Source organism: Eubalaena glacialis, chromosome 2 (assembly GCF_028564815.1).
Source record: "Eubalaena glacialis isolate mEubGla1 chromosome 2, mEubGla1.1.hap2.+ XY, whole genome shotgun sequence".
NCBI classification, from domain to species: domain Eukaryota; kingdom Metazoa; phylum Chordata; class Mammalia; order Artiodactyla; family Balaenidae; genus Eubalaena; species Eubalaena glacialis.
The window spans coordinates 13,799,194-13,822,958 of NC_083717.1; the positions used below are offsets into that span (position 1 = coordinate 13,799,194).

Here is a 23,765-nt window from a genome sequence, read left to right on the forward strand (position 1 = left end):
CATATATACACGTATCAACTCATCACGTTGTACACCTTAAACTTACACAATGTTATACCTCAGTAAAGCTGTGGGGTGGGGGGCATGAAGGCCCATCCTATCCCAGTGGTAACTCCTGGTGTTCAGTAGCTCTGGAGACTGGGCACCAAGTGGGTTTCAGTGCCGCCCATTCTGGTGGCTCCGCCATACTCATGACACAGCTTCTGTCCACTGCTTCCTCTCCACACTACATCTAGAGCACAAGTTCCCAGTGAGAGAACGTGACAGAGCTGGTTAGTGTCAATCCGGTATGAAAGGCCTTTTATCGGCTGGCATTTTGCAAATTTCCAAGTTCTAATCAACTGTGGTCAAGGCCCCAGGATCACATGACATGAAGCTTGGCAACTTATGTATAACCACCAGCTAGGGCTGCTTTGTCCCAAGGAGCCTATAAGTATGTCAGCTCCCTAGAGTTTCATGGTCTGTCTAGTTCACTTCTATAGCTGGCTTTCATCCAATGGCTATTGTATTATTTCATATTTTTATAGTAGGAACTACCCAGGGTGCTAGGCTTTGAGTTATTAAGTGTTGAATGGAACGGGTATCATACGTTACAACATTCCAAGGGGAATAAATCTTTAGGATAACTCTGGTGGTAAAGATGGTAATAAAACAAGGTATCAAAATAGAAAGATCAGCCCAGCTACCATGAAACAGAGTGTCCCATTCTAAATCTAGGTTTTTGGGGAAAAGTAAAGGTAATTTACAGCATTAATAGTAAGTGTAAACCCTTTCTTAAGCCTATAACATCTGGAAAGGTGTGAAGGTACTATTCCTTATCAGAGAGAAAAATCTTATTTTTACATAATCATATCACAAATGCACAGAGGCCAAATTAAGTCACAAAACAGACAAGTTTGCTTTTTTTAAAAAATAAATTTATTTATTTTATTTATTTATTTTTGGCTGTGTTGGGTCTTCGTTGCTGCGCACAGGCTTTCTCTAGTTGTGGCGAGCAGGGGCTACTCTTTGTAGCGGTGCGCGGGCTTCTCATTGCGGTAGCTTCTCTTGTTGCGCAGCACGAGCTCTAGGCGCACGGTCTTCAGTAGTTGCAGCACGCTGGCTCAGTAGTTGTGGCACATGGGCCCTAGGGTGCACGGGCTTCAGTAGTTGTGGTGCACGGGCTTAGTTGCTCCGTGGCATGTGGGATCTTCCCGGACCAGGGCTCGAACCCGTGTCCCCTGCATTGGCAGGCGGATTCTTAACCACTGCACCACCAGGGAAGCCCCTGACAAGTTTGCTTTTTGCATCAAGTCCCCTCTCAGTACTTAGAGGCCACATCAGAGAGGTACTTGGTAATCTCTTCTTTCTGTCTTTGTTCCCTCGGTGTTTTTTACCCCTCGCTCAGGCTCTCTCCTCCACCCCAATCCCCGTTAATTGATCGCTTTGATTTTCTTCTCAGTAAAGCTGACCATGCATCATGAGGGAGGGGATTGTAGGTCCTTCTGAGAAGAGAAAACCTCCACCAGACCAACTTTTTTTCCTTCTCTTGCTGATATTGATCACCTTTATAACATAAATACCAAGGGTTGTTTTGCTCTGCTTCTCTTTTCCACTTAAAAAAGATCCCTCCCAGGATGGAGGGTGGGGAGTGAAAAGGGGAATGCTGGAAGGAGAAAAGCTTACCTGCCACCCCATCTTAATGAAAATTAACAGAGACCAGAATCTGTGAAGCCCTGGCATTGCTGTTGCTGCCTCTCTCATTAAATCAGCTTGCTCTCCCTAGTGTAAGTGTAATTTCCATTCAAATTGACTCAGTCCCAAACAGGAAAGAAAGACTAGATTACATTATGTTACATTACGAAAGATACAGGTGCTATTGCAAGTGCATTTGGAATTTTTTGAGTTTAAAAGACAAGACCAGTTGTGAAGTTTCTATGGTTTTATGTATACTGATACCAAGTTAAGTCAAAGTGAATACCTTTGCCTTCATCTGATGGGAGTTGTGTTTAATTAGTGAAATTTGGATTATAGTAGAAGTTTATATTTAAACCAGGAGTTTATATTTTAAAAGGTAAAAATTCACACAAAGCTAAATAGGAAAAGTACAATCCTAAGGTTCTTGATGTTTTCAAAATCTGTCACTGACAAGAAACAAATGTCAGGATATTGATTCTAGTCTTAAATAAAACATTTAGAGAAGAGGAACCTAAGCCAGCCAGTGTGGTAAAGGTAAATTTTCTTTAATAAAAGAGCTGTGGGGCTTCCCTGGTGGCGCAGTGGTTGAGAATCTGCCTGCCAGTGCAGGGGACACGGGTTCGAGCCCTGGTCTGGGAAGATCCCACATGCCGCGGAGCAGCTGGGCCCATGAGCCGCAACTACTGAGCCTGCGCGTCTGGAGCCTGTGCTCCACAACAAGAGAGGCCGCGATAGTGAGAGGCCTGCGCACCGTGATGAAGAGTGGCCCCCGCTTGCCGGAACTAGAGAAAGCCCTCGCACAGAAACGAAGACCCAACACAGCCATAAATAAAAAAAAATTAAAAAAAAAAAAATTAAAAAAAAAAAAAAGAGCTGTGAACTCAAACTATACTATGAGGCCAAAGTCATTTTTACTGGAATACATCTCATGTAGTTATTGAGCTTTCTACTACTAAGATTCATGTGTATTAATTAGACTTAATATGATATCATGGTTTGCTTTCATTGTATAGTTAATTATATTTCATTATTAACACTTTTGACCACAAATCCAATCGAGATTTCTCGTTATCAATCCATCACAGAGTTCTGCGAATTCCAACTGCCAAGTATCTTTATTTCGACCACTACCCCGACCCCATCCTCCCTCACTCAGACTATTGGCATGGCCTTCTAATTGGTCTCCTGCTCCCTTCCGCCCTGGTCCGTCTCCCATCTGTTCTCCACCAGACAGACAGAAGGCATGTTTGCAAATGCATACAGGCGAGAAGAAAGACAAACTCTTTACCGCAACCTACAGGGCCCTTATGATTTGGCCCTTACCTGCTTCCCGCTCTCATCTTGCACAAGCTACTGCTCATTCTTTCAGAGCCTCATATTGGCCTCCAGCCACAGAGCCCTGCACATGCATCTAGGACCCTCTTTCCAGAATCCTCTCCCCTCCCCTCTTTACCTTATTAACTCCAAGCACCTTTCAGGTCTCAACTCAAGGGCCACTTCCTCCAAGAAGCCTGCTCTGATCTCCTTCCCTGACTAGATCCCTCTTAACATCCCTCTTAAGAAGTGTGATTAGTGCTGTGTAACTCTTCTTCCTAGCCCTTGTCACAGTCATGCTGCTTTATTGGTTTGGAGATTATTTGATGAATGTCTCTCTCCTCTACTTGACTAGCAGTTCATTGAGGAGAGGAATCAAGTCTTTTTGCTCACTCCAGGCCTAGAAGGGTACCTCATACATAGTGGCACCCCATAAGTCTATGTTGTACGAATAACATGAAAATAGCCCAAAATAAATATAGGTACATTTATATTTTATGGATTGAAATGTATAGATACAAAATTACTATTATGCCATAAATCCAACTACTTTAACAATTAAGAGAAAAAATAAAACTGAACTTAGGCGTTTATTTATTTGTTTATTGGGAAATAGTAAATCATTCAAAGTGTTGTTTTACTAAAATGGTTAGTTTTTTGTGCCATCCATGAATATTAAATTGTCAAACTATGTATGTCAACCTCAAACTCCCATGACATTCTTTTTACCCTCCAAAGTTAAAAAATTTATTGGCTCATGATTTTGAAATATTAAAGTGCTTTTCAATTTTAGCTTTGATTGAGTTTTACAGCTTTTTTAAAAATAAAGAAAAAACTACCAAAAAATTAAAATGGAAAGTGTTACTGATGTTAAGTATAGTAGGCAGGATGGCAACAATTTAAGAAAACTAAGAGTATTGTGCTCTATTTTCAGGTGGTTTCTCATAATTTATGTTTCTACTTCAATAAATATTGCTGTTTGCGAGTTTTTCCTTGCCTGGACCTCGTACAGGTTTAAATGTGTTTAAAAATTTGGATAGTTAACTTTTATGGTCAGAAACATTTGATTCTAAATTTATAATCCTTGGTGTTTTCAGTGAAGTAGACATGTGTGAACAGTCTGGAAGAAGAAATTCCATTACCACATTGAACAGAAACGGAATTAACTCCTTAATTTTCTGTGTAATCTTCGAGGGGATTTTCATCTAATCGCTTGACTTTTCAAATAGAAATATTTTGCCCAAGTCAGACATTAGCAATTGGATACTTCAGTGATGTAACAAAGTACTCAAAACAAATCATGCTAATGATTTAAGAGTGTTTTTTGTTCAGGGGGATCCATGTCATCTGAAAATAGTGCCTGTTACAGAGTGGACATTTAATATTTGTTGAGTGATAAAATATATATGTAAGTCTAATTTTAAAAGCTTGATTAATCTATAACATAATAAATCTTTCATTTTTGGAAATTAATTCTTAATTCAGCTAATCTTAACAGCTTTGCAATAAGTAGACCTGTGGGTTCTCACGCTTTAGAGAAAATGGAGGCATATTTCATTTGTAAAGAGGGGAAAACCTTTTCAGTGAGTTTTTAATGTCTAAAAGAGGCTGTGGCTGGAATGAAATATTCAGTTACTTGTGGTTTATTTAATACTCAGTTTATTCAAGCCAATAAATTCAACTTACAGATATTGATGTTTTATTTAGAAATCTAATACTTGTATGTTAAAATACAAAATGATGGCTTTCACTTTTTCTTTGAATGATCTCATAAACTTGACAGTTTAATTTCTCCTAGTCTTTTATTTATGTTTTAAATACCAAAGGTACAAAGAATGTTAAAGTACATACTGATGCCTACCACTAGCTTAAGAAATAAAGTATCACAGGTAACTTTTGAAGTTTCCAAACTACTTCTCCTGAAATGTATTTTCTACTCCCACACACTACCACTATTCTGAATTATAGACTATAAATGTTTACTGTAAATAATACAGTATATTGTTCTGTATGCTTTAAAACTGCATAAACAGTATATCACAGGTTGGGCTCTCTAGAAGCAGACACTGACCCTGAGTGGCTTGTGGCTTGTCTGTGGCCTGTCTTTTCATTCTTTTTTAAAACATGGACTCTTTTGCTAAATAGAGGTTTTAATTTTTTACACTTTTATGTGGTCACATTTATCAATCTTTTTCTTCACAGTTTGTATTTTTGGTATCTTATTTTCAAAATCTCTCTTCATCCCAAGGTTGTAAACATATTCTTCTACATGTAGAAGCTCTCTTGCTCCCACTTACATCTTTAACTCTTGTGATGGTTAATTTTTATGTGTTAACTTGGCTGGGCCACAGGTGCCCAGATAGTTGGTCAAACATTATTTTGGATGTTTCTGTGAGGATGTTTTGTTTTGTTTTTTAATTATGTATTTATTTATTTATTTATTTACTTATTTTTGACTGTGTTGGGTCTTCGTTTCTGTGCGAGGGCTTTCTCTAGTTCCGGCAAGCGGGGGCCACTCTTCATCGCGGTGCGCGGGCCTCTCACTATCGCGGCCTCTCTTGTTGCAGAGCACAGGCTCCAGACACGCAGGCTCAGTAGTTGTGGCTCACGGGCCTAGTTGCTCCACGGCATGTGGGATCCTCCCAGACCAGGGCTCGAACCCGCGTCCCCTGCATTGGCAGGCAGATTCTCAACCACTGCGCCACGAGGGAAGCCCTGTGAGGATGTTTTTGATGAGATTAATATTTAAATTGGTGGACTTGAGTAAAGCAGATTGCCTTCCCTAATGTGGGTGGGCCTCATCCAATCAGTTGAAGGCCTAAGTAGAACAAAAAAGCTGACCCTTTCCTGAGTAAGAGAGAATTCTCCAGCTGACTGCCTTCACGTTTCATCTGCAGCATTGACTCTACCTGCCTTATGGCCTTTGAAAGCTGAACATCAGCTTTCCCTGGGTCTCCCCCACAACTGGCCCACCCTGAAGATTTGGGGCTCACCAGTCTCCATAATTGTGTGAGCCCATTCCTTATTATCATATATCTATCTATCTTTCACCTATCTATCTATCTACCTACCTATCTATCTATCATCTATCAACTATCTATCTAACCATCCATCTAGCTAGCTATCCTGCTATTTAATCTATCTGTTTGTCTACTTACCTATCCATCCATCTGTATCTTCTATTGATTCTGTTTCTCTGGACAACTCTGACAAATATAATCCCCCCTCACCCCTGAAATAATTTTTATGTATGTATGGGAGGTAAAGATTCAATATTACATTTTACAAACAGAAAACCAAGCGTTCCATCACCATTCTTTAAACAGTCCATCCTTTACCCACTGATCTACAATGCTGCCTCTGTCATAATCAGTCATACATTGGCATGTCATAATTATTACAGCTTTAAAATGAATCTTGATATCTGGGAGAACACGATCTCTTCTCCCCTTTTCTTCTGGCTATTTGGGGCCCTTTTCTTTCATATAAATTTTACAGCCATCCTATCAAGTCTGCAAAAAGTTATGAGTTTTTATTAGAATTTCATTGCATTTCATTAATTTGGAGAGAATTGACATATTTATATTAATACATTTTTCTATTCTTAAATTTATTTAGGCTACAAAGTTCTTGCACATCTGTTTTTAATATTTATTCATAAGTACCTTTTTTTTTTGGTTCTGAGGTTCCATTTGTTGCTAGTGTATAGAAATACCATTGATTTTTTTTTATAATTGATTTGCTTTTTCTATATCTATTGAGATAAAATTTAATTTTTTCCTTTAGTGTGGTGGAATCCATTAATTGATTTTTCTAATGTCAAACTGACTTTGCATTTCTGGAATTATCCCATGTTGGTCACTGTATGTATTACTTATCTTTTGCTCCATAGCAAGTTACCCCAAAACATGGCAGCTTAAATAACAAATATTTATTATCTCGTACAGTTTCTGTGGGTCCGGAAGCCAGGAATGGCTTAGCTGAGTGATTCTAGCTCAGGGTGTCTTACAAGGTATCAGTCAAGGTGTTGGCAGGGGTTACAGTCACTTGGAGGCTTGATTGGGCTGGAGGAACCACTTCCAAGCTCACTCACATGGCCCTGGGCAGGCTTAACTCCTCACTACGTGGGCCTCTCCCTCTGATGCTTATGGCATGGCTTCTGGCTTCACCCAAAGTGAATGATCTGCAAGGAAGATCAATAGTTAGAAGCCATCACATCTTTAATAAACAAATCTCAGAAGTGACACACCATCACACCTACTGTATTCTGTTGGTCACATACACCGACCTTGATACAGTGGGAACTACCTGGAGGTGGGGACCACTGGGGATCCTGGAGGTTGGCACAGTCATGATGTTTTATACTCTCTGCATATTGCTGGATTCAGTTTGCTAATATTTTACTACAACTTTCGTGTCTATATTGGACTATAATTTTTCTTTCTCATTACCAAGTTTACACTAGCCTTGTAAAATGAGATTAGTAGTGTTCTCTCTTTTTCTATTCTTGAAGGAGTTTGTATATAATATCAGAAGAAAATCTTCAGAATATCAGAATTATTTATTCCTTCACTGTTAGAATTCAATGGGGATCCATCTAGTCCCCATATTTTCCTTGATTCAATTCCTTCAACTGCATTGAAAGATCATTTGGGTTTTAAAACCACTCAGTTTTTCTATTTCTTCTTAAGACAGTTGATGTAAATTGTACTTTAATAAAATTTGTTCGTTTAATCAACATTTTCAGATTCATTGGCATAAAATTGTCCATAATGACTTTTTATTCTGTATTCAGTATTTCTAGCTTTTATAGTAATGTCCTCTTTTTCTGATATTGGTTATTCGTGCTGTCATTTTTTTTTTTATTGGCCTCATCAGATGTTTGTTAAATTTATTAGGTTTTTTGAAAAATCAATCTTTGGCTTTACAGATCCTCTATATTGTGTGTTTGTTCTTTTAATTTTATTGGCTCCTGTTCTTATTTCTATCATGTTCTTTCTTCTACTTTCTTTGGGTTTATTTTGCTTTTCTTCTTCTATTTTCTTGAATTTTATTCTTAGTTTATTAATTCTTAGCTTTTTGCTAGTATGAACATCTTAGACCATAATTTTTCTTATTGCTTTAGCTGAATCTTGTAAGTTTTGATATGTACTATTTTAATTATTTCTCAGTTCAAACTATTTTTTTTAATTCAACAATAATTTCTTCTTTGATCCATGAGTCACTTAGATATGTATCTAATTAATTTCCAAACATAAAAAGATTTTCTTGAGGTCTCTTTTGTTGTTGTTGGTTTCTAACTCATTGTATTATGTTAGGGAAAAAATGTTTGTGTTATTATTTCAATCCGAAAACATTTGTTTAGGTTGCTTTAATATTGAGTATATGGTCAATTTTTGTAAATATTTTGAATGTGCTTATTATATGCAGTATTCAATATATGTTTATTAGGTCAAATTTATTATAATGTTTAAATTATATATATTTTTAAGAATTGTTTTTCCATTTTTCTATCAATTACTGAGTGGTTATGTTAAAATACCATATTATGAATGTGGATTTGTCTATTTCTCTTAACAGTTCTATCAATTTTTAAGGCTAAATGATTAGGTACATAGAAACTTAAAGTTGCTAAACCTACCAGTTGAAATGAACCTTTCATAATTATAAGTTACCCCTGTTTATCCTGAATAATGCAGTTTGTCTTAAAGGCTACTTAGTTTAAAAGCAATTTGGCTTTTTATCTGAGCCTTCTAGTTTTCTAATTATAGTACAGGTGGATTCTCCTGGATTCTCTTCTTGCCTTATCAAGCACCAGTTTGCATCTTCTTTCTATAATAAGCTTCAGCTTATTTCACTGTTCTTTAGTAAAATCATGTTCATCTCTTTCTCCTCTTCTTCAAGTAAAATTGAATCCCACAGGCCTGGTTGTTGCTTTAAGTAATGAATGAAATTCCAGAGTTGGCTCTTAAAAATGCAAGTCTTTGTAATTAACAAAAGGAGCCTAAGAGACATTTAGGAGAGGTGGTTTCTCCACTGCAGCTGCATAAAAGTGACCATCATTGTGTCATAAAACATGTTCGGAGAATCTGATCTGATGTGGTATTGAGACTTGCATGAATGTTTATAAATATATTAACTTGTTCTGTTCTTTGTTATTATAAATTTGTCCTTGGAAGGATAATACAAAGACTCTGGAAATCATTGCTGTGTTCTTCATCTCCAAAATGCTCTATAATTATGATAAATTGTCTTACTTAATAATCTGATGCTCTCTTGATGTCATGTTTGACATTTCCATATTTCTATACAGTATCAATACTTGTAAGATTGTTCTGTGAAATCAGTAGAAGATTACTAGCATTTTTTTTCTTCTCTCCCCTGCATGATGAAAAGAGTAAATGACCATGACTCTACTAGATTTCTTGTTTAACAAAGAGATTGATTGTCTTGTCTCATTTTTATTAACCAGCCTAATGGCTGGGCTTCGATATTTTTGTATTCTGTGTTCTGCATTTTTATTGCCTCAATTAGAAGTTCCCAGACCTGGGCACAGTATCAGTTGATAGGTTTGGTAGACTTTCGTCTTTGCATTCGCATCTATGGTTGTGTTTAAAGAACTGCATCAGAGTTTATTCCTCCTAATCAGGCGTACTTCTATCTGTTCTCATAGTTGGGGCAGGGGCGCTGGTGTGGCGAGGAAGCCTATTGTCCTGATTATGCCTCTAATTTAGGTTGTACCAAGACTTTATACTGTCAGAAACTGTTAGCGCTGAAGGAGTATTCTGCTGTCCACTCTTTATCCACCAGCCACATCCCAAGCCTTTTTCTGACGAAAAGGAGAGGGCAAAATGCAGGGTTTCCTCCAGTTCAAGCTAAGACACTATTTGTGTACACAACAGAGGACTGTTTCACATGGAACTTTCCACGTACCATATATGTCTCTGATGGTTTTTAAGTTTTTTAGTTAAAAAAATTTTTATTGAAGTATAGTTGATTTACTGTTGATTCAGGTGTACATCAAAGTGATTCAGTTATACATATACATATATATTCTTTTTCAGATTCTTTTTCATTATAGGTTATTACAAGATATTGAATATAGTTCCCTGTGCAGTAGTTTTTAATTTGTTTTCTTTTTTTCATTTCAATTTGTCAAGACTTTTTAAATTTGGAGATAGTTTTCCCTTATTATACCCCAGTTTCTCTCCTACCTTGTTCCCAGCAAGAGAAAAATAGACCAGTGTGATTGGCATTACGTCTGGCTTTCACTGATTCACCGCATATCCGTGGTGAGGAGCAGGACTTCCCTTCTAGAGCAACTTTCTGTGTCTTTCCTTATGAGCAAATATCACATGCCTGTCACCATCAGTTCTGCCCAATTCCAAAGTAGATGTATTAGTCATGGATTAGAATTTTGTCTCAGTACCTTCCTCTTGCTTTTTTTTCCTCTCTTACTCTTGCATCTGCAAAATCTGCTTAAGGATTCCCACGACTTCTGTTTCTGAATAATGCTTCTCAAATAACATGGAGAAAATTTTTGCCCCCCTGTAGTTTAATAATGCGTGTGTATGCTGTTTCTATGTCTTATTAATTTATTAAGATTTTAATGGGAGAGAGAAGGAGATTCTGTTGTCCTGCCATTTTTCTCTGGAAATGAGTAAATAAATTATATATGTGTGTAATTTTATTTTAATAAACTCTGTATAAGTCAGAGTTCTCCAAAGAAACAGAACCAATGGGATATAAAAGGAGATTTATTATGAGGAATTGGCTTATACAATTATGGAGGCTATGAAGTCTTGTGGTCTGATATTCCCCAATCCAGTCAAACTGAGAGATAAAATTTACTATCACAAACTCTAGAAGAAAATATGGGTCAAGGGCTTCCCTGGTGGCGCAGTGGTTGAGAACCTGCCTGCCAATGCAGGGGACGTGGGTTCGAGCCCTGGTCCGGGAAGATCCCACATCCCGCAGAGTAGCTGGGCCTGTGTGCCACAGCTGCTGAGCCTGCGCTCTGGAGCCCGTGAGCCGCAACTACTGAGCCTGCATGCTACAACTACTGAAGCCCATGCGTCTAGAGCCCATGCTCCGCAACAAGAGAAGCCAGTGCAATGAGAAGCCCGCGCACCGCAACGAAGAGTAGCCCCCACTCACCGCAACTAGAGAAAGCCCGCGTGCAGCAACAAAGACCCAGTGCAGCCAAAAATAAATAAATAAAATAAATACATTTATTTTAAAAAAAAGAAAATATGGGTCAAAAAGAGAGTTCAGAACTTTTTCTGGAGGGCAGTTTGCCCAATATCTATCAAAATTTTTTGACCTAATAATTTTACAATAGGAATTTATCCAAAAGCTATACTTACACAGGTATACAATGGCAAAGGAGTAGGGTACTTTGCTGCAGTATTATTTGTAACTGCTAAAGATTTTAAAAAATATAAATATCCATGAAAAGGAAACTTCTCAAATAAATCATGGTACTGTATATCCATACAATTGGATAAGCAGCAGTAAAAAAGAAAATGAGAAAGCTCATTGTGGATTGACATGAAAGATCTCCAAGATCTATTGTTAAGTGAAAAAAACAAGTTGCGTAACAGTGTACATAGTATGCTATCATTTCTGAAAACAGAAAAAAGGGGTGGGGAATACATGCATTTGTTTTTATATGCACAAATTCATTCTGGGAGGATTTGGAAAGATACATAAGAAATGTATATTAGTTGCATCTAGGTGGGAGAACTCCATGCCCAGATGACTTGGGTATGTGCTTTTTTTCTTTTGACTCTTGAACCGTATGAATATATTACCTACTCAAAACTAGAAAGAAGGAAGGAAGAACTACACCAAAACATTAAAGTAATTGTCTTTTGGTGATTAGAATCTGAGCAACCTTTATTCTCTTTTTATGTTCTTCATTGTTTTTCCTAACTTTCTACATGGTATGCATTACTTTCACAATTAGGAAAAATATTTTTTGAATAAAAATAATCATTTTTGTCCTTTTATTTATCACATAAGTCTCTCTCACTGTGGTTTAAGCCTAATTCCTTTTGAAGAATAGGACACAAAAAGATAGGCTTTGAAGATACATATTATTCTATTCTTCTTGACATAGTGAATTAAGAACAGAATATTTTGAAGTGCACAATACTGTGTTGTTATTATAGGCACTATATTGTATGGCAGATCTCTAGAATTTATTCATCTAGCATAACTGAAACTTTGAACAATGACTCCCAAACAAAACAACAACAAAAAAACAAAACAAAAACAAAAGAACACAAGGAAATTAGGAGGTGATGGGTATGACTATTACCTTGATTGTGGTGATGGGATCACAGGGGTTTGCATACATCCAGACTCTTCAAATTGCACCCATTAAGTATGTGCAGGTCTTTGTGTACAAATTATACCTCAGTAAAACTGTTTTTTCAAAAAAACTAGAATATTATCTGTATGTTCTCTTCTTCCAGCTAAACAATCCAAACTGTTCTAATATTTTACTTTCCTATTTCTAAAGGTAGGAGGTAGAATTATGTATGTATAAAAGACAATTATGTATGAAAGACAAAACAAAGACACCACTTTTTTGTGTGTCCTTGTTTGCCTCAGAGCTCCACTTCATTTTGACTACGTTCTACATCAAGGAATCTAAACTTATTCACAATTTTTTTTTCTGCAGCTTGAGTCATATGGTGTTATCATTTAAAATTTAAAAATTTTCAGCTTCCGTGAATTTATCACCTAAAAACTGGGCCATTGTGACTGGTTAATGTATTTTAGTTATATTATGGGTAAATTCTCTTTAGGTAATGAAATTTCACCATAAAAAGTTATCGTTCTATGTAATTTAAATTATTTATACAACTACTACATTTGGCATAGGAATTCGTTGAATTCTGGTTTCTGAGGTGACAGAAGGAAACTTCTATGCCCTGAGATCCTGAGTGGGATGAGGTTACAATGCCCAGTACTGACAGAGAATTGCAGGACCTCAACCTGGTTTCATCAATATCAGAATTATTGCCATAAACAGTTGTGTAATTGCTTTTGCTTACTTGGAATGCTGACGTGGCTGGTGGTATAAAGGCAGCGAGCACACAGGTCTATGCTCCTCCCGCCAGGCAGCTGTCTTCCTCACAGCCCGTAGCCCACCAGCCCTCCAGTGTATCTCCACGAAGCACAAGGGAGTCACTGGTTGCTGAGTCCCCCCCATTGGAATGCTGATCTCAAGAATATCTTCTGTACCTTGTTTCTTACTGGGGCAGACCTAAATGAAAGCTTCTGTGAGCTGGGAGAAGTCATAATTCTCATCCATTGTCATTCTAGAACCAGACTCTGTGGTCTGGTCCAGCCCATTCTTTCATTTAGAAACCAGAAACCACACACAGTATGAAGTTAGATCATGACGTCAACCATAAAAGCAGGCAGAGTTTCCTGGTGGCCTAGTGATTAGGATTCTGGGCTTTCACTGCCGTGGCCCGGGTTCGATCCCTGGTCGGGGAACTGAGATCCTGCAACCCGTGCAGTGTGGCCGAAAAAGAAAAACATGTGAACTGATTAACCCTAAAAGCAGGCAGATCTGATTTGAACTCTGTCCCTACCACATACTGTTTTGGTGATCTAGAAGAATGACTTAATTTTTCTGAAACTTAAAGTTCATGTTTATAAAATTGGGACTCCAATGCTTACCTCAGGATGTGGTGGTAAAATTAAATATATTTGTGTAAAGTGGGAGGCCCTTAAGTACTCAGTATTTCATTAGGTACTTTCTCAACTTGTGGTTAAATTGTAGAGCACAGTATAATCTTAGAATTTATATATATTATATAAATTATATCTATATTTGTATATATATTAATTGAAAGTATTTTCCATACTTGAACCTGAATAGTGGTAAAGTTTAGATAACTGCCACCAGTTCTTCTACTTTATTTCAAATTCTGTCTCTTTTTTTCACAAATCATTATTTTAATGTTTGTTGCTTTGTTTTTAAAAGTTACTAAAAGAGAAGGAGAAAGAATACACAAAGAACATTTTTATTTTCTAATATTAGATTACCTTGACCACAAATTTTAAAACTATGAGTTCTCAGTTTTATTTATTTTCACACTTTCCAAAAATACTTTTTCTATTGTGATGTGAAACAAACAAAAAAATCCACCAAAAATTATCTCTTCCTGTAATCAGGTAAATAAAATAGTCCTCTGACTGACGTACAAAAACAGACTAAAATATGAATAGGACTGTTCTTCAAATCTGGGTCTTCAGAAGCTGACTGAGGTCAGTTTCCCTGGGAAAGAGACCCTGAGATGGAGATTTGTGTGTAGTAACTGTTGTCGAGTGTTATGGGGCTCAACCCCTGTGGGGAGGGCGGAGGAAATAGGATTGACTGAGGGAGAAGCTGCAGCGTGGCGCAGTCCTACAGGCAGCTCTGGAGCTGGGAAGGCCCTTCAGGAGGCAAGGGAGCCAGGCAGGATGGCTCCGCGTGGTCCGGGCCTCAGCTGTGGGCTGTTCCAGGAAGGAAGGTCGAGTGGCTCTTTTTAGCTGAGGGCAGTTCCCAGGGAGGATTTAGCTGAGCTGGGGAGTGGGAGGAGGCGTGAGGGGTGACTGAGTCGCTCTCCACAGCATTCACTACCTGCTTAAATCAAAATATATTCAGACTTTCTTCAACTCCTACTTTAGATGTGTATTGCAGACTAATGGCTGCTGAGTAGTTAGCAGCAACCACCAAAGTCCGGACAGGTAACTCTCAAAATCATCTAGAAGAACAAAAATGAAAATAGAATAAAATCCTCATTTGTTTGGAAACAGCCTTTTGTGAGCAACATAATTGTTTAACATGCCAAATATCTTTACAAGCAACAACCACAGCGCAGAACACTTGTTCCAAATATACATGATCCTCTTACTAACCTGTTAGTCTTATTCGTGTATCTCCTGAACATTCAATATTAGGGTTACATTACTCCCCACCTCCTAACGCCCCAGGAGAGAAGCACAGATTTGATATATGTGGCTACAAGTCCTGGGACTATTCATGCAGAATCTCTGACAGTCAAAAGGCATGAGACTTTAGTGACTGCTGGGGTATTCCGGGGTCCGTGAGAGATGACCTTAGGCTAAGCTCTATTGGGGGAATTTATCACTTTCTTGAATCCACACTGAGAAAGAAAAGCAACGGATGAGAGTGGGGAGACAATTGTGGAAGATGAGAGGAAGAGCTCTTTACAATGGAAAAAGACAGAGAACTGGGACAAAGACTAATTCCCCCCCCCCAATATTTATTTGCCCCTTTTCCCCTTACAGAAGTAGAACTGCTGAATTTTAAGTCAGCAAATGACCACTCACTTCATATTTCACCCCTTCCTGCATTGGCTGCAATAATGGGATTAGTTTTATAATGAGAAGTGAGTGAAAATGTTTTGTACAATTTATAGAAAGTGTCCTTAAATAGAGTCTATGTGTATTCTTCCTGCCCCTACCTTCCTCCTGTTGGACCATTCAGACAAGGGCAGCACACTTTAGGAACCACGAGCAACGAAGTAGAGGCAGCCTGGTTATCTGGACAAGTTCACAGAGCATTGCCCTGAACCACCTACCTCCAGACTCTTAGGTAATAAAGAAATTAATTTCTCTCTCGTTAAGCTGCTGTTATTTATATGCAGCCAAATATGTATTCTAAATCAATACAAGAAAAATACTCAAAAAGCTCTCCTTTTGAGACTTCCTTCGTGGTGCAGTGGTTAAGAATTGCCTGCCACTGCAAGGGACACAGGTTCAAGCCCTGGTCCAGGAAGATCCCACGTGCCGCAGAGCAACTAAGCCTGTGCGCCACAACTACTGAGCCTACGTGCCACAACTACTGAAGCCCGTGTACCTAGAGCCCGTGCTCTGCAACAAGAGAAGCCACTGCAATGAGTAGCCCCCACTCGCCGCAACTAGAGAAAGCCTGTGCACAGCAACGAAGACCCAACACAGCCAAAAATAAATAAATAAATAAATTTATTAAAGAAAAAAAGCTCTCATTTTTCAGAATCTTTTAGAGCAGTGAAAGTTTAATAAATACACTTTTATTTATTTAAACTCTAAAAGATTCATAGATAATAAGATAATTTGCTCAACAAATTTGAAACTACTGTGTGCCAGGCGCTGTTCTAGACACTGATGATACAACTGTGAATGGGATATGCAAATTCTGCTTTCATGAGCTTACATTCTAGTGGCGGGAGGCATTCAATCAACAAATAGACATGAAATATGGCAGGAGGTGGTAGTGTGACCACCAAGCAGTATAAGAGAGTTAAGGAGTGTCAGGGAATGCTTTCCTAACAAGATTATATTTGAGCACAGATCTGAAAGAAGTAGTAAAATTTAAAACACTTGGTTATCTGGGAAAAGAACATTCCAGAAAGAAATACCAACAACTATTAAGAGTGAAGTGGGAGCAGGGTTGACATATTTGAAGAATAGCAAGGCTTTATGGTTGGAGCTGAAGAAGCAAGGGGAAGAATGTAGGAGATCCAAGGGTTTAGATGGTAAGGACCTAGATTTTCTCCTGAACGGAATGATTAGAGGCTTTTGAGCAGGAGGAATGAAGTGATCTGAGTTATATTTTAAAAGCATCCCTGTGGAAGATAGAGGGGCCAGGTGGGAGCAGAAAGTCTAGGTGAAAGTTGATGGTGGCGTGGAGCAGGGTGATAGTTATGGGGAAGTGGTCAGATTCTGGGTATATTTTGAGGGTAGAGCAGATATGATCTGCTGATGAATTGAATGTGTGGGGTGAGAGAATAAAGACTCAGGATTGACTCTATGATTTGGCCTGATAGATGCTGTCTTGATAAAAAAACCTGCTATAAATTCCACTTTGGGGGTAGAGACTTGGGGGAAGTGAAGGCTTTGTGGCACTTCTCTAGACGTTCATTATAGTGGTAACTAGACTCACTGTGACCTTGCATGTGCTAAACATACACATCTTACTTCATTTTACTCTCACAACAATCCTATGGAATGTCTATTACCATCCTCATTTTACAGATGAGGGCATGGTTTTAAGTGGGTTGCATAACTTGTCCAAGGTCACACAACTAGTGAGTGGCAGAGTCAAAATTCAAACCCACCTCTGCCTACCCTAAACGTGGGTTCCCAACCACTCTGTTACACAGACTTCAATGTTTCTACTCTTCCGTCCGTTAGAGTAGGGCAGACAAACTAATCCCCACAGGCCAAATCTGGCCCTTCACCTGTTTTTGTCCAGCTCATAAGCCAAGACTCTTTTTGAAAAAAAAAATCAAAAGAAAAATATTTCATGACTGTTGAAAGTTATATGAAATTCAAGTTCAGTGTCCATAAATACAGTTTTGTTAGAACAGAGTCATGCCCATCCACTTACCTAGTGTCTATGGCTATTTTCAGGCTACAGTGGCAGAGTTGAATAGTTGCAACAGAGACCAATTGGCGCACAAAGCCTAAAATATTTACACTCTGTCCCCTTATAGAAGAAGTTCGCCAACCTCTGGTTTAGAGAGTGATCTCTGTCCTAACATTTATGAAATGCCAGACTTGTGAAATATTTCTATTGTAGTTAATTTCTCCAGTGTCAGAGAGGGTACCCCTCTGTGGAAGAGAGTTTGTTCAGCCAGTTAAAGATTAATTACTCATGCAGTTTTGTTCTACATTGAAAGCACAATACACAGTGGAAGTGAACCCAGAGTCAGAACAATGGCAATAACCTTGACGGCTCCCTCTCCTGCTCTCTCTCTCTTTCTCTCTCTTCTCACTCTCTTTCTCTCTCTCTCTCTCTCTCCTCTCTTTCTCAAATAAGGGTTAAATACCACTTAAATAATCTGTACCTTTCAGGACATTGAGAATACCTGTTATTTTAAAATTATTAAAGAATTTACTTTTAGGACTTCTTTTTGAAAGTTTTAAGTTCCCAAATTTCTAGCTTTGAAACTATATCACACACTGGGATATAGACCCAATCAAGTTTCCTTCTACTGAATGCCATGAGTGAATAATCATGATAACATTGATCAAGGGACAGTATTCTATAGACCAACAGTCACTTTATTTCCACCAGAAAAGAAGTATGTGAGGTCTGCAAATATGGCTCTCCCAGCAGAAAGCTTTGTAATGATCTAGTGGGGAGGGAAATAATACAGAAAACAAGATAAGAGCTACATATGAAGGGAGAGTGTTCAATCTCTGTGCCAAGAACAGAAAAGCTCTCAGTCACAGTTTTTATCTGTGAATCTAGAAGCAGCTGATGTTGTGAAGCTCAGCGTGCTTGTGTGTTGCTATCACTGCTGCTGGCTTTCTCTTCCAATAAAAATCTATCTTATCTGAATTGAGCTGAAAACAGCTTGTTTTCATCCATGTCATTTTTGGCTCGGAGAGAGTCGTGAAATCCCATCCTTGGAGTAGACTTGAAAAGAGACCCACGTCAATTGCGTTTGTATGTGAATGGTGATGCTACACACTCCTCGGAGAGCAAGAACGGATTCTCTCCTGTTTGGTCATGCCCAGTTGCCTCTTGTCATGCTCAACTATATCTTACATATAAATTTCTCTGTACTGTAAGTATTATCTATATTTACTACTTCTGGTAACAGGTATTTTCTTTGGGACCAAACTTTTGTTTAAAAATAACAGGACTGACACTTCCCTGGTGGTCCAGTGGGTAAGACTCCACGCTCCCAATGCAGGGGGGCCTGGGTTCGATCCCTGGTCGGGGAACTAGATCCCACATGCATGCCGCAACTAAGAAGTCCTCATGCCATAACTAAAGATCCCCCATGCCACACCTAAAGATGCTACAACATGCCTGCGTACTGCAACTAAGACCCGGTGCAGCCAAAAAAAAAAAAAAAATAGGACCAGTCTTGGTGCAGGGGGAGGGTGGGGGTTGATACTGTATGATTCTATTTATGTAGCATTCTCTTTTTTGACAGCATTATTGATATATAATTCACATGCCATACAATTCACTTACTTAAAATGTACAATTCTCTGGTTCCTAGTATATACAGAGTTGCCCAACCACCACCATGTTCATTCTTAGAACATTTTCATTACCCCCAAAAAGAAACCCTGTACCTTTTAGCCATCACCAACCATTCTCCCCCATCCCACCCAGCCCTAGACCACCACTAATCTACTTTCTGTCTCTCTATATTTGTCTATTCTGGACATTTCCTATAAATGGAATCATCCAGCATGTGATCCTTTGTGGTTGGCATGTTTTCAAGGTACATCCATGTTGTGGTGTCAATACTTTCTTTTCCTTACTGAATAATATTTCATTGTATGATATATCCTATGATACTTTTTAAATGACAAAAATTATAGACATGAAGAATAGATTAGTGGTTGCCAGGTGTTAGGACTGGCAGTTGTGAGGGCAGGGGATGCCATGACTGTGGCTATGAAAGGATAGCATGAGGCATCCTTGTGATGGAACTGTTAGGTATCATGACTGTGGTGTTGGTCACACAAATCTACACATGTGACAAAATTGTATAGAATTAAATACACACACACACACACACACACACACAAGTACATATAAATGGTAAAATCTGAATAAGATCAGTAAATTGTAGCAGTATCATTTTCCTGCATAGGATAGTGTACTCTAGTAATGCAAGATGTTATCTTTGGGAGAAACTGGATGAAAGGTATACAGGATCTTTGTATTATTCCCTACAACCATATGTGACTCCAAAATGATCTCAAAATAATATTCAAAAATAATAAAAATAGGAACATACCTTTCAAGAATGGCAGAGTAAGGACCTCTGAAAATTCACCCCTCTATAAAAGCAAAAAGAACACTAGCAAAAATGGTCAAAATCAACTTTTTCAGAACTCTGGAAATTAACCAAATGCTTGTAACAATTTGAGGAGTGTTTATTCAAGAAAAGCACTGAATCATAGTAAAAACAGTGAGCTTTGTGGCACTTTAACCTGCCCTGTTCTCATCCTCCTCTTCCCAGCTCCAGGGTAGCCTTAAAAACAAACAAACTGGGCTTCCCTGGTGGCGTAGTGGTTGGGAGTCCGCGTGCCAATGCAGGGGACACAGGTTCGAGCTCTGGTCCGGGAGGATCCCACATGCCACGGAGCAACTAGACCTGTGCACCACAACTACTGAGCCTGTGCTCTAGAGCCTGCGAGCCACAACTACTGAGCCCGTGTGCCACAACTACTGAAGCCTGTGTGCCTAGAGCCCATGCTCTGCAACAAGAGAAGCCACCGCAACGAGAAGCCCATGCACTGCAACGAAGAGTAACCGCCGCTCTCCACAACTAGAGAAAGCCCACACGCAGCAACGAAGACCCAACACAGCCAAAAATAAATAAATAAATAAATAAATAAATTAATTAATTAAAAACAAACAAACAAACCTGCAGTCATGGTGAAAACCAATAGCAGCCACTGGAAGGGATAGAATGTTGGAGCGTCCCCAAAGCCCCATTGTCAAATACCTGTCTTTATGTGACCTGTCTGGCAGTTCCCTGGAAAATCCCACTCACAAGGCTTGTCTTTATTTGACCTGACTCAGAGCTCACACATTATGAACAGCATTTTCCCCAGGGGTGTTTGTAGAAAACAACCAATAACAATTGTTTAATATCACTGCTGCCTGAGGTGGTAGTAACAGTTGCAACAATAAACAAGTTCACCAACAAACTTAAAAGGGAAAGCTGGGGCATAAGATGTCAATAATAGGCTTTGAAAAGCTCTGACATATTCCTGGGAATCTAGAAAGCCACACCCATGTGTAGGGCTGTGTGCATGCCCAGGAAAGACCTGAGAAGGCTCTAAACTCTCACCTCTGGTTAACCATGAGGCTCTGTGCAAGCAGGAAGTGAAGGCTAAGGCAGAGTTGTAAACAGCCTACCGGAGTGTTGAAGGCATGTCCCAACATGAATGCAAAGGCTGGCAGACTTATTCGTTCCAAGAACTTAAGGAAATGTATATACAATTGTTAACTGCCCAATAAGAAAACCAAATAGAGACTTCGGTGTCCATACATGAAAAAGAATACAGACTTTACAGAACTAATTCAGGAAATTCACTGGAAAACAAATAGCAGCAGCAAAACAAACAGCGACAACAACAAACCCCTGGGGAGTGGAGGGAAATTTGATTTCCAGATGTTACATTATATGATTTAAAACTTCCCATTTTCAGCAAAAAATTATGAGACATGCAAAGAAACAAGAAAGTATGGCCCATACATGGGATAAAATTAGCAGTCAGTAGAAATTGGCCCTGAGGAAACTCAGGTGCTTGACTAACTAGAAAAAGCCTTTAAATCATCTATTTTTAAACATACTCAAAGAACTAAGGGAAATTATGTCTAAAAAACTTAAGGAAAGTGTGAGAATGATGGCTCACTACATAAAGAATATCAATAAAGAAGTAGAAATTATAAACAAGAACCAAATGAAAATTCTAGAGTTGAAGAGTATAATAACTGAAATGAAAATTCACTTCAGGGGCTCAACAGAAGATTTAGGCTGACAAAGAATCTGTGGGCTTGAAGACAAATCAATTCATTTGATCTAGTTTGAGGAACAGAAAAAAGAAAGAAGAAAAACAAACAGAAACACAAAGACCTGTGGGACACCATTAAGTATATCTGAAAGAAAAGACTGTCAACCAAGAATTCTTTATCCACCAACACTGACCTTCAAAAACAAAAGAGAAACGAAGATATTCTCAGGTACTTAAACATTGAGAGAATGTTCACAGAAGCATTATTTATAATACCAACAAGTAGAAATAATCCAAATGTCTATCAAATGATGAATGAATAAACAAAAAGTGGCATATTCATACGATGGAATATTACTCAACCATCAAAAGGAATATGCTTGATATGCTGCAACATGGATGAATTTTGAGAATATCCTAAGTGAAAGAGCCACTCACAAAGGACCACATATTGTATGGTTTCATTTATATGAAATTTTTAGAATAGTCAGGTGTATAGAGATCAAAAGTAGATTAGTGGTTGCCTACGGCGGCAGGGTTGGGAAAAGTAGGGCATGATAGCTATATGATAGAGGATTTTTTTTCAGAGAGTGATGGAAATGTTCTAAAATTGTGACAATGGTTGCACAACTCTGTGAATGTACTAAATATTATTGAATTGTATGCTTTAAATGGATGAATTGTATGGTATGTGAATTACATTTCATTAAAGCTGTTACCAAAAAAGGGTGGGGGAGGGGTAAAACAATAAAACTCTTAGAAGAAAACATAGGCATAAATGTGCATGAACTTGGATTAGGCAATTGTTTCTTAGATATGACACCAGAAGCAGAGCAACAGAGGAAAAGAAAAGATAAATTATACTTTGTCATAACTAAAAACTTTTGTGCTTCAAAGGGCACCATCAAGAAAGTGAAAAGACAACCCACAGAATGAAGAAAATATTTGTAAATCATTTATCAGATAAGGAAACATATAAGGATCCAGAATTATGAAAGAACTTTTACAACTCAATTAAAAAAAGACAATTAACTCTATTAAAAATGGGCAAAAAATTTGAATATACATTTCTCCAAAGAAGATATGCAAATAGTAAAACACATGAAAAGATGCTCAACATCATCGGTCATTGGGGAAATGCAGCCAAAACCACAAAGAGATGCCACTTCACACCCACTAGGATGGCTATACCTTTAAAGAACAGAAAACAGTAAGTGTTGGTGTGGATATAGAGAAATTGAAATCCTTGTATATTACTGGTAGGAAGGTAGAGTGATACAACCACTTTGGAAAACAGTTTGTCACTTCCTCAAAAATTTAAACGTAGAATTATTAAATGACTGAGACATTTCACTGTTAGTTCTGTGTTGGTTTTAAAATGTACCATGAATCACATTTTGACCAGCCAGAATATAGGGGAGTTTGCTGGTTTGCTATACCATAAGGTCCAGAGGTCACAGTGGAAGAGTTTGGAAAGACAGAAAGGGGTGGGAAGGTAGGTCAGTTAGTAGAAGCACAATTCATTTAATAAAGTTTTTGTTCTTACAATTTTAGAGCTTTCAGGGAACAATATTTAAATCAGTGTTCCCAGGAAGTTATGTGAAGAAACAGTAGTTGGCATTTGGTGGGGGGGGGGGGCAGTCTCATGATGGTAGGAGCAGATCTTTCTGACAGGCAGCTGATCACCTTCCCCAGAGAATATCACATCCTCAGCTGACTATATAGTCAAGTGTATCAGGAGAATAAAAAGCTGGGGTCTGTTAGGGGGAGCCCTTTACCCTCCCCCTTTACCTTTCAAAGAAGGGAGAAAATGCTCACTCAGTAAGAAAGAAAAACACGAGAGGAAATTTCTAGGTTTTTTCTGCCCCCTCATTCACTTCTTCCCAAAGTTGAGAAGTAACTTATACTTGAAGGGGTGGAGGATGTGTGGTCCAGCCTCTTCTGGGTTTTTTGTTTGTTTGTTTTTTGATGCAGCTTGATATTAAGAGACTTACTCCCTGCTCATCTTTCCCTAAACTTTCCAGGGCTGGATGGAGAAAGAGATCTATTAGGGATCCAGATAATGGCCACAGCTCAGATCATGATCTTTAAGCCTAGCAGGAAAAAAGCTGATGTTTTTATTTCGGTCTATCTGATTGCAGCATCTCTTTCTCATTCGGTGGGAGCAGGTCTTCCTGACAGGCAGCTGACCCCCCTGAGCATCCTTTGCTCCCCATGGCAGTCACATATCCTGGAGCAGGAAGCTGAGACTGCCACTTATTCTAGAA

General features: G+C 38.5%; 1 protein-coding gene across 1 annotated transcript in view; it reads left to right on the top strand.

The window, feature by feature from the left end:
* Positions 1 to 23,765, top strand: part of LOC133084566 (uncharacterized) — a 142,790-nt gene that overhangs the window by 113,318 nt on the left and 5,707 nt on the right. The window lies entirely within an intron of this gene.